Consider the following 16133-nt stretch of genomic DNA (forward strand, 5'->3'; position numbering starts at 1 on the left):
AGCATAGCTGTATGTCATTAACCAATGACATAAGATGCACCATGAAATATGAATGTGTACAATAGATGTTTGGGGTTATAAATGCTTGTCCAAGAAAACTTGAGTTTTAACTATAATGATGCATCTTACTGCTGTTGATCACTGGGCTTTGTTTTTGTCAGAGACCATGATATGAGATTTTCTTTTCAAAAAAATGCTAGTAAGATTTTGTTTTGTAAGAATGCTTTTTTAATTTAAAAAGAGGAGTTATTTCCACCTCTTGCTTTCTGCTCAAGTCAACTTGTGATTTACTGGCATTTACGTCACTTCATCAAACCTAGCAGAAGTATCAAGGAATTAAGCCTCATCTAATCTTGCTTTCATGTGGCTGAGATCAGCGTCCGCAGGGCTGTGCACCCTGTGGCACCCAGGCACCCTGGGGCCTGGACTGTGGGGTCCACATGGCACCAAGCTCCTGTGTTGTGCTGTTCCACGCTGTGCTATGTCATGCCACATAACTGGTGAGGACATGCTGGGCCAGCACAATGGCATCCCACGGTTTCAGGTCTTCTATACACCTACTGGCAATGCTTTGCCTAATGCAGCCCATTTCCACAGCCTGTCAAGGTCCCTCTGGAAGGTAGCACAACCCTCTGTCAGCCACTCATCCCAGTTTTGTGTCATTTGCAAACTTTTTGAGGGCACACTTTGCCCCATCATCTAGATCATCAATGAGGATGTTGAACATAACTGGATCCAGTACCAACCCCTTAGATACTCCACTTGTCACAGGCCTCACACTAGACTTTGCTCCACTGATGCCACCCTCTAGGCTTGGTCATCCAGCCAGTTTTCAATCCCTCAAGCTGTCTGCCCATCCAGCACATACATCAACAGCTTGTCTATGAGGATCTTATGGGGCACAATTTCAAAGACCCTACTGAAGTCTATGCAGACAATATCCACTGCTCCCCCATCACCTACCAGGCCAGCTATTTCAACACAGAAACTTATCAAGTTGATCGAGCATGACTTCCACCTGACAAATCCATGCTGACTATTATTGATAATTTTCTTGTCCTACATGTGCTCGGAAATGGTTTCTAACATCAGTGCTCCATCACCATCCCAAGGATCAAGGTGAGGCAGACCAGCCTGTCATTTCTTGGTTCCTCATTCTTGCCTTTCCTGAATGTAGAATTGTTTGTATTTCTCCTGTCCTCAGGCACTTCTCCAAGTCACCATGACCAACCAAAGATTATTGAGTAGCTCTGCAATGACATCTGCCAGCTCCCTCAGCACTCTTGGGTGCATCCCATCAGCATCCATGGACTTCTGTATGTCCACTTTGCTTATTATATTCCCTGCCCTGATCCTCTTCCACTAAGGGTACATATTCCTTATTCCAGACTTTCTCCTGGTCTTCCTGAAGGTGGTTCTGCTAGTAAAGACTGAGGCAAAAAAGACATTCAGCAGCTCAGCTCACATTTGGTTTTGTCATTAGAAGAAAGAAAAAAAAAAAGGAAAAAAAAAAGCTTTGTATATAGAGGAGGTGAAACGACTTTGGAAATAACTATTGAACATAGAATCACAGAATCATAGAATATCCTGAGTTGGAAGGGACCCAGGGTGCAGTTGGCTCTTTTGGCTGTCAGGGCACACTGCTGGCTCATGTTCAACTTGCTGGCAATTAGAACCCCCAGATTCCTTTCTGTGGGGCTGCTCTCCAGCCTCTCATCCCCTACTCTGTACATGCAGCCAGGGTTGTCCCTTCCCAGGTGCAGAATCCAGCACTTGCTCGTTAAACGTCATGTAGCTGGTGATTGCCCAGCCCTCTAGACTGTCAAGATCTCTCTGCAAGGACTCTACACCCATGTCTGAGGGCTTCACACCTTGAGCCCAAGTAACAGCACAGACAGCAAATCCTGTATTTATGGCAAACCAGGGTCTTCGAACAGTACAAGCACCTATGGTGAGAAATGCAGATTGACAGGGTGGTCATACACCAATAGGGGCTGCAGGCCCAGGATTATGTTGTGAGAACACTCCTCACCTGCTTCAGCACCAAGTCACTGCTCACACAAAATAATCGCTGAGCAATAAGGAACACATGGTGCTGCAAAACTTTCATGTGTATCACCACAAGCAAAAATGGGTAGAAATAAAGTATTTACACTGCTTACATGGTGTCTAGGCCCCAAGGTGATATGTCTGTGGACCAGACTGACAACTATATGCCACAGAGATGTCCACCTCAGGGTGGCAACAGGACCTTGATCTCTACTGAGAGTGAGCCCCAACATATCTCCGCTAATGGGGATGAAGTAACGGTTCAGCAACACTGACAGCAAGATCACAGAATCACAGAATGGTTTGGGTTGGAAGGGACCTTAAAGCCCATCAGTTCCAACCCCGCCATGGGCAGGGACACCTGCCACCAGACCAGGTTGCTCAAAGCCCCATCCAGCCTGGCCTTGAACACCTCCAGGGATGGGGCATCCACAGCTCTTCTAGGCAGCCTGTGCCAGGGCCTCACCACCCATTTTGGTGATGTGGCATCACTAAAAGGCTTTGGTAAGAAAAAGTGAAATTGAGGCTTATGATGGGGCAATAATTAATGTGGGTGAATGGTAAAGGATCTTTGCCTATTTGAGGCAATCAAAAAGCTAACTGTTATATTAAAATGAAAGTTTGCTGCTTGTTCAAAATGGACAACAGTATCCACAAATATATATATATGTATGTATATAGGCTTCTGGATTGGTGGCTTGGGGCAGATATATCAGACTTACAAGCAACATTTCCAAAATATGATAATAAATCAGCAATACCAGCAGTAAAGGGAAGAATTGATAAGCAAGATGAAAATCATTCTTGACATCATACTTCATCCATTAAGTTGATCTTATTAATATTCTGTCAGACTCACCTCCTGAGGAACAGACACAGTACCTGTTAATCATCTCTGCCAGGTTCAGTCTGCATCCTGTTTCACCGAATTTCCAAAGAGAAGATGCATGCCCTTCCACTACAGTTACATGCACTTGTGCTAGTTCTCTTAAAACAGTAAGAATCAAAGCCAAGACTGCAAAAAACAAGACACTGCAGCTGTTATGTGCATGCACTGTAGAAACTGATGAAGGGACAAAGGGAGGAAGATAGATCACAATCCTCTGGAAATAAATAAATCACATCCTTCTTATTTGGACAGATAATGTTTCAATGAGAGTCTCAATCCCTAAACAGCATCTCTCATATGTTTTAAATCACACTCTGAAGCACAGTAACGAAGTCTTCCCAAGCCAATTGAAGTTGTTTTTTTTTTCCAGGAAGAAGCACAAAATTATTAGGGCAGTTATTAGCAGCATGCAGGTAAGTTGCTTTAAGTGGGTCATCTGCATATGGATTTTGTGAGGCAGCATCTCCTTGAGGACCAAGGGAGAGGCTAGCATCTCCAGGGCTATGTGCTGCTCTGCTGCTGCCTTGGCACATGGCCTCAGGCAGGCCATTTAGCTGCCCAGCACTTCCATGTACCCAGAGGTAGGAGAGAACAAGGCAATTACAAAAAGGATTTCAGAAAGCAGTAGCATTTGCCACTTTGCAGCACTTTACCTTGAAGATGCAAGAGTCTCAGATGAGGTGTAAGAGCAGACAAGTCAAAAGGCACTTAAAAATAAACCGGCTGTGTTTGTTTCTGTCTCGTTTGTCCCAGCCCTCAGCATTTGTACAGAGCTAAGAGAAACCTCCTGAGTGCCATTGCCCGGCAAAGAGCAATTCAAGAGTACAGCCTATTATTGCAGAGCAGGGTTGTTAAAAAAGTTTTATTTTGTTTTGTGTTTAACAAACACTTGCATGAGGATACAAAGCAGTAATGTTTCAAGCAGAGGCTTCTTTCTCAGCCACACACTCGCCACAAGCCAGCCACGCTGTGTGTTACGCATCTGTGCAACCATAATGGGAAAGGTGGCAACTTGCAGCAGTGCGTTTGTCTTTAAGGAATTCTGCCTTTGTTATGCACTTTAAAGGAAAAATTCTCTTCCAGAAATTAATAGTTTTTGAAAATGAAGCGATGGAGGAGTACCATAAAACAGAGTTAAGAGCTACAGACCCCTGTGAAGATGGCAGAGGAAATGCCATAGCATCAGCTAACAGAGACAATTAATAAAATCCTATTATTTCCATAAAGAAAGCACCTTTTACCTGTAGCATCATATATGCTTGTGCGTTGGAAGACGCAGAAGGGCACACACAAACATTTCTTCCTCGTAACAAAACCATGCCACCAGTACAATTGTTTTCCCCTCTAAAAAATGCTGTCATTTGACAGCAAACCTTCAGCTGAGCTGACAGGGAATATGCAGGCAGCTGCACTTCTGCAAGGAAAGGCTCCAGAACATTTTTAACTGCAGGAATCTGCCAGAGCAGCAGATGTTTCATGAAAACAAATTGTTCAGAGGGAGGAAGAAAGGGGAAATAACAGAGAGACTTGGGTGTAGCTTCATGACTGGTTTAAGTTGATCTAAGCCCTGCTGCCTCCAAGGGAAGGTCCCCAGCTATTCCCAGCCCTGCCAGCTGGGACCCGTTCCAGATGGGAAAGAATTTGGGGATGGGAGAGCAGAATTAGATTTTACTTGGCTCAGATCTCGGGTGTAGGTGACTGCAGGGCCCCAGATGCAGGGGAGGCAGCAGGAGCGCAGGACAAAGGACAGGCAGCAGTTCCTGCTGGCCCAAATAGCCTGAAGCAAAGTGTAAAACTGCAACTTTAGTGAAAACCCAAAAAGCTCGGCTAGAAGAAGTGCAGTCCTGATCCCTATCCTGCAACGATGCACCTATATGCACAGCAAAGCAGGTAAAATATACTTTCCAAATGGAAAGTCATAGAATCAGAGTCATTTAGGTTGGAAAAGACCTTCAGGCTCATTAAGTTCAACCATCAACCTGCCACATCACTCAACTATGTCCCTTAGTGCCATGTTCACACGTCCCTTAAATACCTCCAGAGACGGGGACTCCACCATTTCTCTGAGCAGCCTGTTCCAATGCCTGAAGTAATGGCAGGTATGAACTATTGCATCTATTCATCATTTCAGGATTTGTTGCAAATTAACAACAAAGCCTGCTCCAATTATACTTGCAAGAATACAGTTTTGTTTTCAGTGGAGCAGCTTCCAGCTGGAACAGGGGGAACAAAACAGGACTGATGCCACAAAACCATCCCAACCCTGTAGGTGCTGGCCATACAGGCACCTCCCACAATTTCATTGCTATAGAAAAGTACTTTAATCATCACTACTATGTCTGTAATGGCAATTTCTCATCAAGATGGCTCCTGTGTAAGGGCTTTATAAGGATATCATCAGTCTCTTCAAAGAGTAAGGAATGGACTTTATGACGTTGAAGGTCTTTTCCAGACTAGACTACAATTCTGTATTCATGTTCTGGCAAAATTTTAGCTCACATGCTAACACGTGGCCAACTTTCAATTCCCCTTATAGTTGGTTAAAGTACTTTTCACATGTCCTAAACCACTGCCAAAGTACAGTTTCCCATCTAGGGTGGCTGGCTACAATTCAAGAGGCTATGTGGGTTAAAATTGACACTAAAAGAAATCCCCAAAAGCAAAAAAGCAGCTCTTGGTGGAAGCTTTCTGCTCAAGGTCTCCTACCTCTGCAGAGACATTACTCAAATAGCTTACCTAAGGGCCTGAAATCTGTGTAGGGATGACAGGGGGGGAGTGTTCCAGAGGCAAGGTCCTTTAGATTTATTATTTAGAGCTGGTACAGCAAGTGGTACCTTGAGGCCCACAAAAAAAAGCTTTGCATATGCATGATGTGCATGCACACATTAAACTACAGTGCTGGTCACAGCAGTCTCTAGCCCACATAAATCACGTCCTCACCTCTGCTCACATCTGCTCCCTGCTCAGCTTCTCCATGTCTCCAGCCACCCAGGTTAATAAATTATTGCAGAGATTTGCTGATAGAGATTTGCATTTGTAGAGAACAAGGAGCAACTGCAGCTTCTGCAGCACTGATATTCACCCTTCTGATGCTGTCCACATACAACAGCCCTATGACACAGCCCAAGATCTTCCAATGCCCAGCACACACACACCCTTTGCTCAGAAATATATTCCTATCACACACATAATCTCTCAGGGCTTTTCCAATATAGACATTGCTGGGCTACACATCAAAATTCAGAACTTGTCCTTTACTCATCCTGATCTGGCAGCGGCTGACTTGAGTTTTGACCTCTTCAGGGCTAATATTAGGAAGCAGGAAATTATTTCCTTTTGTTTACCTAGAGCAAACAGTAGCCAGCCCTCCTTAGGCACCGATGCCCACACGACGCGTGCAGTCTGGGAAGTGCTTGCTGTCACCCAGCTACAGAACTCACACGCATACAGCTTCATGGTCGTGGAGAAGCCGGATGCATGTCAGCTCTGTATTTGTGACCACTTATTTTTATTCCTTAGCAACAGAGCTTCTCTCAGTTTTCTTTTTTCTTTTATTTTTTTTTTTTCAGTGTCAAATCTATATTTGGCACCCTGGGGAAAGTCCTGACAGAAGACAGCAATTTTTAAAAGAGAGGATAAATGCTGGCACTCGAGCCTGCTGACAGTAACACCAGCCCCAGGCTTTAGGTTCACGTGAAGTGTTCAGAACTGGAGCCAGGGGATCCAAAGTCCAAACCTTGCATGGATTTCCGTGGCAGCAGGACTAGGCACCAAATCTTTATATTTTCAGAAACCTTTCCCCAGCATAAGAATGAGAAGATATTTATTGGGTCACAAAGTCTCTCTCTGATCTGTCTGTATCACACATAAACCAGCATCCCCAAGGTCTCTAAACCTCACCACTGTTCAGCAGCATTCCTAGGTCCCATGGTGGTTTTTGTCCTGCAGCAGCCAGGACACCATTAAGAATACCAGAGTGTCAGGAAAGAGCAAAAAAAATGATGCTTCAGTACAAAATAGTAATTCTGAACTAAGACACTGTTCATAACATGAATCATGGAAATATCAATATCCCCCGGCTCACTCAGGCTCCCAAGCAAACGTGCAAATTAAATCCTGCCTAATCTACATGAGAAAAACAAATAACACCTGATGTTTCCCAACTCTGCTGGCAACATGGCCCTTAAAAAAAAAAAAAAAAAAAAAAAAAAAAAAGATTTAATCATAGGAAGGATAGAGAAATCACATGGCTCTGCAGTTTCATTGGTTGTCATGGCAAAAGAAAATCCCTGACTCTCCAACTTGTGTGTTTTGGAGGAGAGGAGACAACAGAAATGCCTTTTTTCATGGCTAGAAGGGAATGTTTTCCTAATAACTGCTCGTGAACTCGAGACATTCAGTGAACCCTGCACCACCAGCAATGCACACATTTCATCAGAGCAGATTTACTGAATAGAGGCAGGAGCTAATTTGGCTGTAACTTCAGGAGCAGGCCCCCAGAGAGCCGGCTCCTTCCAGCCGTGCTCGCTGCCTTTTGTTCTTGGGCTGCACGCTACAGGCCTGGGAAGCGCAGGATGCCCACACAGGAGCTTTACGTCACCAATTTCACCACCATGGCTTCTTCTGCTGGTTTTATGTGCAGCCCTTCCCCTCCTGTGAGCCTTCCTCTGCACTCCCAGGCTCTGGCTCTTTTGTCTGGGAGGAACAACAGGACCCTAAGGAATCGTGTTTGTTATAAGCTGCTGGAAGCGATGCTCCTCTGTGGGTTAGGCTTTTTCCTGCCACATTTCCCACCCCCATCTGCCGGGATTGCAAAAGTTGCACAACCGCGCCCTGGAAAGCAGTCCCTTCGCTAATGAAAACCACAAGCGCCTGCGCTTAAACTCTCTGAAAAGCAGCTGGGGTACAACACTGCAGCATTGCACTCAAACTCACTGAGTACATACACTGAGGGCCACATCCGAACAAAGCGATGGGCACTGGGGGGTTGTTCACCCTGCGGATCCTTCACCGCTACAACAAACCACACCAGGCCATGCTTCAGCTTGACACTGAGCTGAGATCAGGGGTGCCCTAGCAAATTAGCCTAAGGCAATGGGATGTACAAGGGTAACTAGTTTGGATCCTTCATCTTTTATATATGTGGTAAAAGGAAGGCGTTCCCTCATCTTCCTTCTCCCTGACCAAGGACAGGCTGTGTTTGCAGAGCTGCAGATCAGACCCTGCAGCATGAACATACCAAAAAAAAAAAAAAATCATTTTGCATCCAGGATGGGATAAACAGATTTCCACAATATTTTTTCAGCTCAGAAACACTGGATTGTGTAACAAAAGACTCACACATTAACCCTTACCCACACCACAGTGCTGCAATTTTGAGGTTGCTAGAGTTATTGCAATTACAGCCACGACAAGGAGAATCAGCTCTTTCACCCAGAAAATAAGCCAAAAGCACAGGCAACAGGGCTTTCCAGGTCAGGGAGCTGCAGCCTGTGGAGAGGAGCCCACGCAGGAACAGGGGATCTAGGGGGAGCTGCCACCCACCCGTGGGGGACCCGTGCTGGAGCAGTTTGCTCCTGGGGGATGGACCCCATGGGACGGAGCCGTGTGGGACCAGTTCCCGAAGAGCTGCAGCCTGTGGGCAGCCCCCACAGGCTCAGTTTAGGAAGGATGGCATCCCGTGGGAGGGACCCCACAGGGAGCAGGGGCAGAGAGTGACCAGGAAGGAGCAGTGGAGATAAAGTGTCAGGGACGGACCACAGCCCCCATTGCCCTGCACTGCTCAGGAGGTGGAAGAGGATGTATATGAGGGAAGGTGTTTGTATTTTGCTTTTACTTCTCACATCCCTAGTCTGTTAGTAATAGGCACTAAATTGTATTAATCTACCTTATGCTGAGTTTGTTTTGCCTGTGACAGTAACTGGTCAGCAATTTCCCTGTCCTCACCTCAGCCATGGAGCCCTTTCTATTGTATTTTCTCCCCCTCTTCCTTTTGGGATGTGGAGTGGGAGAGTGGTGTGGTGGTGCTCAGCTGCCCTATGGTGTGAAACCACCACAAAGGGCTGCTGCCCTCTGGCCATCTGGGGTGCAGGGCTTTCCTGAACTGCTGTGTGAGGGGGTGGATACTGGGAGGGACAGGCAAAGGACAAAACACAGGCAAAATGGGAGTTAAAGGTAGGCTGAGAAGAAAAAAGGAAATAAAAGAAAACCAAAGCAAGTTAAAAGAACTGTCTGTAAGTTGCTGTGTTGCAGAGGGCTGACACTGGGACACCACCCAATTTTAGTCCTTTAAGGATGTTGCAGAGAAAATGTTTTTCATCCTGGCTAGGAGACTTTATCCTGACGCTAATACCAGCTAGTCACATTCAGGAGCTCAAGATCTTGACACACAATCCTGAAAGAAAAGTGTGGTTTAAATAAGTCACAGAAAAAAAAGGCTGCCATTATCAGCTTCTTAAATACACATACACTTTGACATTTTTCTTTAGGATATGGCTTATCAGAGGAAATGGCATGAGACAAACAGACTGTGCTTGTGCCTTTGTGTGGGTATGTAATATCTCGCATTGATTCCTTCTTTGACGTTCCCTAACTTGATACAAAATTATTTGGACTGCCACCATTTGTTCCTTAACAGAACAGGCTGTCTACCCAATAACAATAATTGTAACTCAAAGCTGAACATAAGGCATTTTCATTTAACAAAACACAGTTTTCCCTCTTAACGTTTCAATTTGCCATTTAATTCCACAAAACAGAAGGGCAGCCTCGCTGTCCCCAGCCCGCTCCCACGCAGTGTCAGGCCATGCACAAGCACCAGCTCGAGCTGCAGAGCAAGCTGCCATGAGCTGCGGACAGCTTTCATGTCTGATGCAGCATCCCTGAAGCAAAGAAAGAACTGCTCTGAAAGCATTGCCCTGAAGTGGCACTGTAAGACCAAACTCACCCACTCCGTAATGTTCTGTGTAAGGGACTTTTCCAGAAGTATCACCTTAAAAGTTAACTTTGAAAGCAGATTTACAAAGTCAGTGTTATTCTCCCCAACTTCTCTCTCTCAGTTATCAGGGAGTTTGCAAAGACTTGCACTAATTTATTGTAGTGAGGCAATTCTAGCAAAAACAAGCAAATTCCAGCTTTGAAACACCTTTTCAAATTCCTCTGCTTTTCCTTTTTGTAGCTGCTTTCCAAGGGATGACCCTAAATGCCAACTATTTTAATGACTGACATCTTTACCACTAATAGCTCCCTTTTAGCACAAATGCAATAGTCGCCTGCAGAACTGAAATGTAATCAGCTTGAGGAACTGGATAGACGCATGATAAAAAGCAAAAGTGGTAACAGAGCTAGAAAATTGTGTTCATCAAGACTGGGATATTTGCTTAGCTGGCAGTACCCAGAATTGCTAGAGATTATGGTTAAAAGAAACACGTTTTAACTCTAAAATATAAGTTCACAAGGGGGGAAAAAAAAAAAAAAAAAAAAAAAAAAAAAGTGGTGGAAATAAACTGTAAGGCAGTTTTGGTTATAGTTATATATATATATATATATATAAAAAAAAAAAAAAAAAAAGAAGGTTTCAGGGTGCAAAGACAGGATCTTGGATAAAGATGCCTCGCAGAGGCTGTTGGAGCACCGCAAGCATGGCTGGCACCTCTGCAGAGAGGAGCATCAGCACCTGGTGCAGCATGGCCAAAACAAGAGAAATGCAGCCAGGAGGGGGCAAGAATGAAATGGCAAAACGTGTCCCTAATCCTTGACAGACACAGCCAGATACCTACAGAGACAAGGTCAAGAGCCTTAGGGTCACCTCTGCCAAAAATTAGAAAATATTTCATTGTTAAAATTACAAAGGCCATGTATATTCTGGTGAAATTGTACATCAGACCCAGGAATCTGAATTCAACCGAGCATAAAACGGGTTAGAGTACAGATCTCCATGCCAATCCGAACAGGAGTCACCACTTCCCACAGCTGAGCCATGCATCTGTAATAAACCACACTCTTGTAAATTCCAAATAAGCTTTGGGTTTGCTGTCAAAAGCACAAAACAGCCCAAGGAAATTGTGGAAATTTAGGCATTAAGTGTCAAGTACCCCATTTGTGGTGCAACACAAGCAGACAGGTTTAAGCACCATTTTGGCATCGAGATGTAGGCTGGCTTGTGGCAAAAACAAATGCTCCACATCAAAAAAAAAAAAAAAAAAAAAAAGTCTTTTTGTAGCCTTTGCAGTGAAGAACTTTATTTCCAGCGAAGAAATCTGCGTTTTCACTGCGTGCTCACTAATCCGCTGCCTTGGTTGCTGGCTCTGTTTCTGCTGCTCTGCAGTGGCCTCACGCCCTGCATGGGGTGAAGGCTGGCAGCTCCACGTTCCCACTTAAATTGGTTCGAGTTTCTTCTCTTGGCATCCAACAGCCTCTCTTCCCCCTCCATGAAATTGGGTTTGCACAGAGGGAGGCTTCCCAGGTAGGACTACAGGAGTTGCAGATAATGAAAATCACAGAAAGCACCATTTGTATATTTATTAAACAGTCAGTGAAGACAGCACATGCTCTTTGGAGTAGGTCTGTGTCATCTTGTGTTTGCCCCAAAGGCAGCAAAATAAAGCCCAAGCATGGCTATGAACATCATCTTCTTCACACTTAGCACAAATGCATTTTTTGGACAATCCAGATCTGTCCTAAATGAGTGTTGTATGCTGTCATGAATGTGTAAGAAGCCACGATTAAAAATATAATATTGCACTGAGGTTAAATTATTCATTCATCATGTATTACAACAACCAGCAAGTCAAACATGAAAGTCACTCAAACATCAGCTTGGTTGTTTAAGAAAACAAGAGCAGTGCTACAGATCCCACACATGTGGCTTCCCTACCTCACACACTAAGCTTCTCCTTCTTGCTCCTGGTGTTTGCTGCTTGGTTCTATTTTGGCTTGCACAATGCGAGCTTTATATATACCAGGCTCTACAGAAGGTTGTACAGATTCCAACAACATAAAAATGAGTTCTGCTTTGAAATAATATATTATAATTTGGTGGGGGCTACCATGTTGAAAGAGGAAAGTCTGGGAAGTCTGACTTACGACTCAAAAAAATCACTCAGCATTTAACTCCTGTGAGGAGCATAAAAGCACGCTTTCCACCACGCACATGTGCCCACACGTACATCCTTTAGACTTCAAAGAAAGAACAAGTTGTGCACCAACAGTACGTGCATTTTTCCCGTTTCTTCGTTCTTAAAAGTAACTTCTAATCTGTGTAGGGGTAACACTCAAGCCAGGCTGATGACCTCACTGTACTCCTTACTACACAAAAATCCCTTAGTAAGCATTATTTTCCACCTCAGGGCTATCACTACACACAGGCAAGATGAGAAAAAAGTAACAGATGAAGGGACATCAGGAGAGCAGGGAGTTTGGAGGGATTTGAAGAAGCGTCATAACATGCATTTTTGATATTTACAGGGATTTCTGTAACTGTTCAGAGCGAGTCCTTCCCACGTGAAAGCAGGAGTGGTGGGGAGTACCATGGCTTTGCCAGCTATGGTCAAAACAACCATTAGGAGTTTGTCCCTTTTTAAGAAGAAAAATGACCTCAGCCACACAGTGAGGTAGGTAACACTGGGAACCATTTCAGGCTTAGGATAAAATACAAGATGTTCCTTTTTAAAATCATAAATTTGAGGGTAAAACATCTTAGACAAAGCCCTCTAAGCCAAACTAACTTCACAAAATAGCCTGTACACCAGCACTTCCCTGCAGTTACTGAGAATAACCCACATTTCCAGCAACATGCTCACCTTACACGAGAAACCCAGCTAGTTTCAGTGTGTAACATTTTCCAATGTGTCCTTCTGTGGCACATCACACATTAAGACCCAATTAATACATCCTCACTGTTGAAAGGGCATGCAAATTATGAGCTCTTCCTTCCTAGGAGGAGATAGATGCTGATTATGGGAAGGTGTTCTCCGGGATAATTCTCTTCCTAAATCACGCCGATTGCCTTGTCTATTTGAAAGGTGCATTTGAAATATCAGAAGAAAAAGGCCCTAATTATTAGCAATATCTGAACAGCTATCCATCAAAGTTGATTCCATACCGGACACGTTATCTTTTTCTGCACTGCACTGCTTGAATCCCCATTAACACCTTTCCAGACAAAGTGCCATTAACATGCAAATGAAAAGTTCACGCTCCTCCTTCGTTCAGAGCACAAACAGCAGGTCCTACTCGAGATGGTACACAATTAAAGTCATAAGCAGAGGTAATGAAAGGATCAAAATAAGACAGGTTGGTTATACATGTCACAGTAATGCTTGCAAATCAGCCTCTCCTCTAATTACCACAGTATTTCTAGGAGGGATCAATTGCAGCAATATAGATGAATGAGATCCTAAAGCTGAAAAATGTACTGGATTAAACATTAATGCAGTCATTGACTGTCATCACTACGTATATTCAATGGGGTCTGGGGTTTAGCAAAATATAGAATTTATTGGGTTTTAAATATCTAGAAAGACCAGAATCCATGACTCAGAGGCTTTCAGAGTCCCAGCAACACAATATACCAAAAATATAAACTCAGCCAGCAGGCTATAATTACTGTGTTTTGTTTTTATTGTAAAGATCAGTGTAAGCATATAACTGGGAGGCACAGGCAGGAAGCCAAGCCTCAAGCTCTGCTCTATCGACTAATGTGGTCTCCATTAGCCCATGGGTAATGGTGCTCCAAACAGAAATACTGGTTTGCCGGGACCAAGCCTAAAGATACAATGCAAGCTCTTCTCCATAACAAGGTGAGTTTTGGATGAACATTGCCAAACAAGCACCTGAAGTCAACAAGCTCCCCTTTCATTAGAAGTGTTATGCACACCTAATTCCATGTTGTAAGGAAAGCAGGCTTTAGCAATCACCTAACCTGGCTGGCCAGCAGGCTCAGAATTCCCTGAAGGAAAGACTGTTTCAGCAAAAATTACAAAAAGAATCCAATATCTATAAGTTTTTTGACCAACCAGCACCTAGGAGGAGGCCAAATGAGTGTTTGCACTGTAGTGAAGGTGCACAATCCCTTACCCTCACCATTTCTGTTTGGCTGCAGCTGCCTGGTTGCTCAGGACACTCATCCCTGTCCAACAAGAGCACACACAACAGCCACACATTTCTTCCCCACATATTCCCGTTGTAGCTCCTTCCAGACATCACTACTAATTTGCATTATGTACTTTCTGAACCTCTTTGGCTTGGTTTTTAGTGGTTCTGAGCCTTTGAAGCTACAGTACTTTCTGAAGTGCTCAAAACCTCTCTGAAAAGTGTTCTCACATGGCATCCACAGAAGCTGATGAATCTCTTGTTAATAAATCGTTTGACAGCTTGAATCTTTTGTCAAGTCTTTAAAAGCAGTAACACGTGATACAGGCATGGAAGACTACACTGTGGCACTGTTTCTTCTTACCTACCTTTGAGGAGCTTACTGAAATGTCCACGTTAGTCTTACAAAAGGTCTGGACTCCTTATCTCATCTGTGAATAAGACAAGCGTTTCAGAGCACTTCCAAATCTCTTTCCAGTAACAGTGTTTGGCATCTACAACAACATTTAACTTCAGATAACCCATCCTAGGTGTCTCCAACTCAGGGAAGAAGGCAAGGTTCCATCACTCAGGGAACAGACCTAACTGAACTTAACAAGCCCTTTAGCCAACATCTTTGCTAAGGGATTTGCACTTTGTAAAAGGTTTTAGGGTTAATGGGAACTTCAGTTAGAGTGTAAATTGCTTGGGTTTGGCTTTCAACTTTTTTAGATGAACAAACAGCAAGTGACTGTGCCTTCTGTCTCCATAAGAGGACATGATATGTGCAGTCATCCAGGCTGAGGAATCCCTGAAATCACACTGTTGTACCACAGTATTTGAATGCAGATCTCCAGAAAAGCACATGCTCTGCAAGAAGGAGCCCCCTGAGAGCAAACAGTGCTCTTTCTGCTTGAATGGGATTGAACCCAAATCACAGCACAGTGGGACTGCAACAAAAATGCCTCGTTTCGCATGACAGTCACTTGAGCTCTAGGAATCACAGATCATCTCAAAGCTACAATTCACAATTCGGGTAGTACTAGTTTGTCTCCTTATTTGCCTGCCTGCGCCATCCCCACCGCACGCAGCATTATTCCTCTTTTGCTCTCCTCTCACACACGGCTGCCAACTGTGTTACAATACCCATCACGCAGCACCTCGCCGAGAGCTGGTGGCTGCAAAGGCAATAGTTACACCATGGCTCGCATGACAGCTTATAAAATTCTTTGGAGTTCTTCCAAAGGAAAAGCCTTGCATAAATCGGAGTTATTATTGTCATCTACAGTCTGAGTCCAGTTAAGAATTTGCTAGTGCTCGGTGTGGAGACTGTGGATGTCTGAAATACTGATCAATGCTGAGCTATAAACTTCCTTAACATTGCCTGTAACACTTTTCATCAGCAGCAAACAATAAATCACTGATGAATATTCAAGGCATCCCTCTGAGGTTATCTCCATTTTACAGATGGAGGCAACCGAGAGACAGAAAGTTTGGGAGTGCCTTGCCTCTAACCATAAAGCAGTTGGATGCAGAATTCAACCATCTTGCCTTCAAAGTCCTTCTAGAGAAAGATGCAAATTATATACAGATCTCCTTGCAGTGAAACTAAAGAGACTGCATTCCCTAAATAACTAATGGTATTTATTCCCCATGCACTGGTTACCTTTGCTACTGTAGCACCTCCACGATACAGGTAATTCCATATTCTCACAGTATGAAATGGGGACTATCAGAAAAAATGCCCTATGTCAAAGACTTCACCACTGGTAACAAGATCTGAGTGATAAATAAAACACAAGAATGGCCAAAAAGAAATGAATGACTCAAACCCTGCATCAGAGGCAGAGCCAGGCATGGACAATCCCTCCAGACTACCAGACACAGACATTCATTAACTAAGCATCACCCAGCATCGCACAGGAGGTATTTACGGCATTCTGGCATCTCCGAGAACTGATGTCATCAAGCAAAACCAAGGAATATTGTGAAAGATGTGTTAACACGATGGAAAGAATTTTGTATGCAGTTTCACACATTTTTCAGCAAGGCGTTTGACATTGAAGCGGGATGCCCTGGTTAGATGGCTACTCTACGAGCTGATGCAGCACGCTCGCCGCCGCGA

General features: G+C 44.1%; 1 protein-coding gene across 4 annotated transcripts in view; it reads right to left on the reverse strand.

The window, feature by feature from the left end:
• RAB30 (RAB30, member RAS oncogene family) overlaps positions 1 to 16133 on the reverse strand; it is a 47373-nt gene that overhangs the window by 22343 nt on the left and 8897 nt on the right. Inside the window, exon 1 of one of the 4 annotated variants that reach the window (XM_032183450.1) lies at positions 4269 to 4282. The exons of the other annotated variants lie outside the window; for them this stretch is intronic. The gene's annotated coding sequence lies outside the window, so the exon portion shown is untranslated. Of the gene's footprint in view, positions 1 to 4268; positions 4283 to 16133 lie in introns of those variants that run through there. 4 annotated transcript variants of the gene reach the window in all.

The sequence above is a fragment of the Aythya fuligula genome, chromosome 1 (genome assembly GCF_009819795.1).
Source record: "Aythya fuligula isolate bAytFul2 chromosome 1, bAytFul2.pri, whole genome shotgun sequence".
Lineage (NCBI taxonomy): Eukaryota > Metazoa > Chordata > Aves > Anseriformes > Anatidae > Aythya > Aythya fuligula.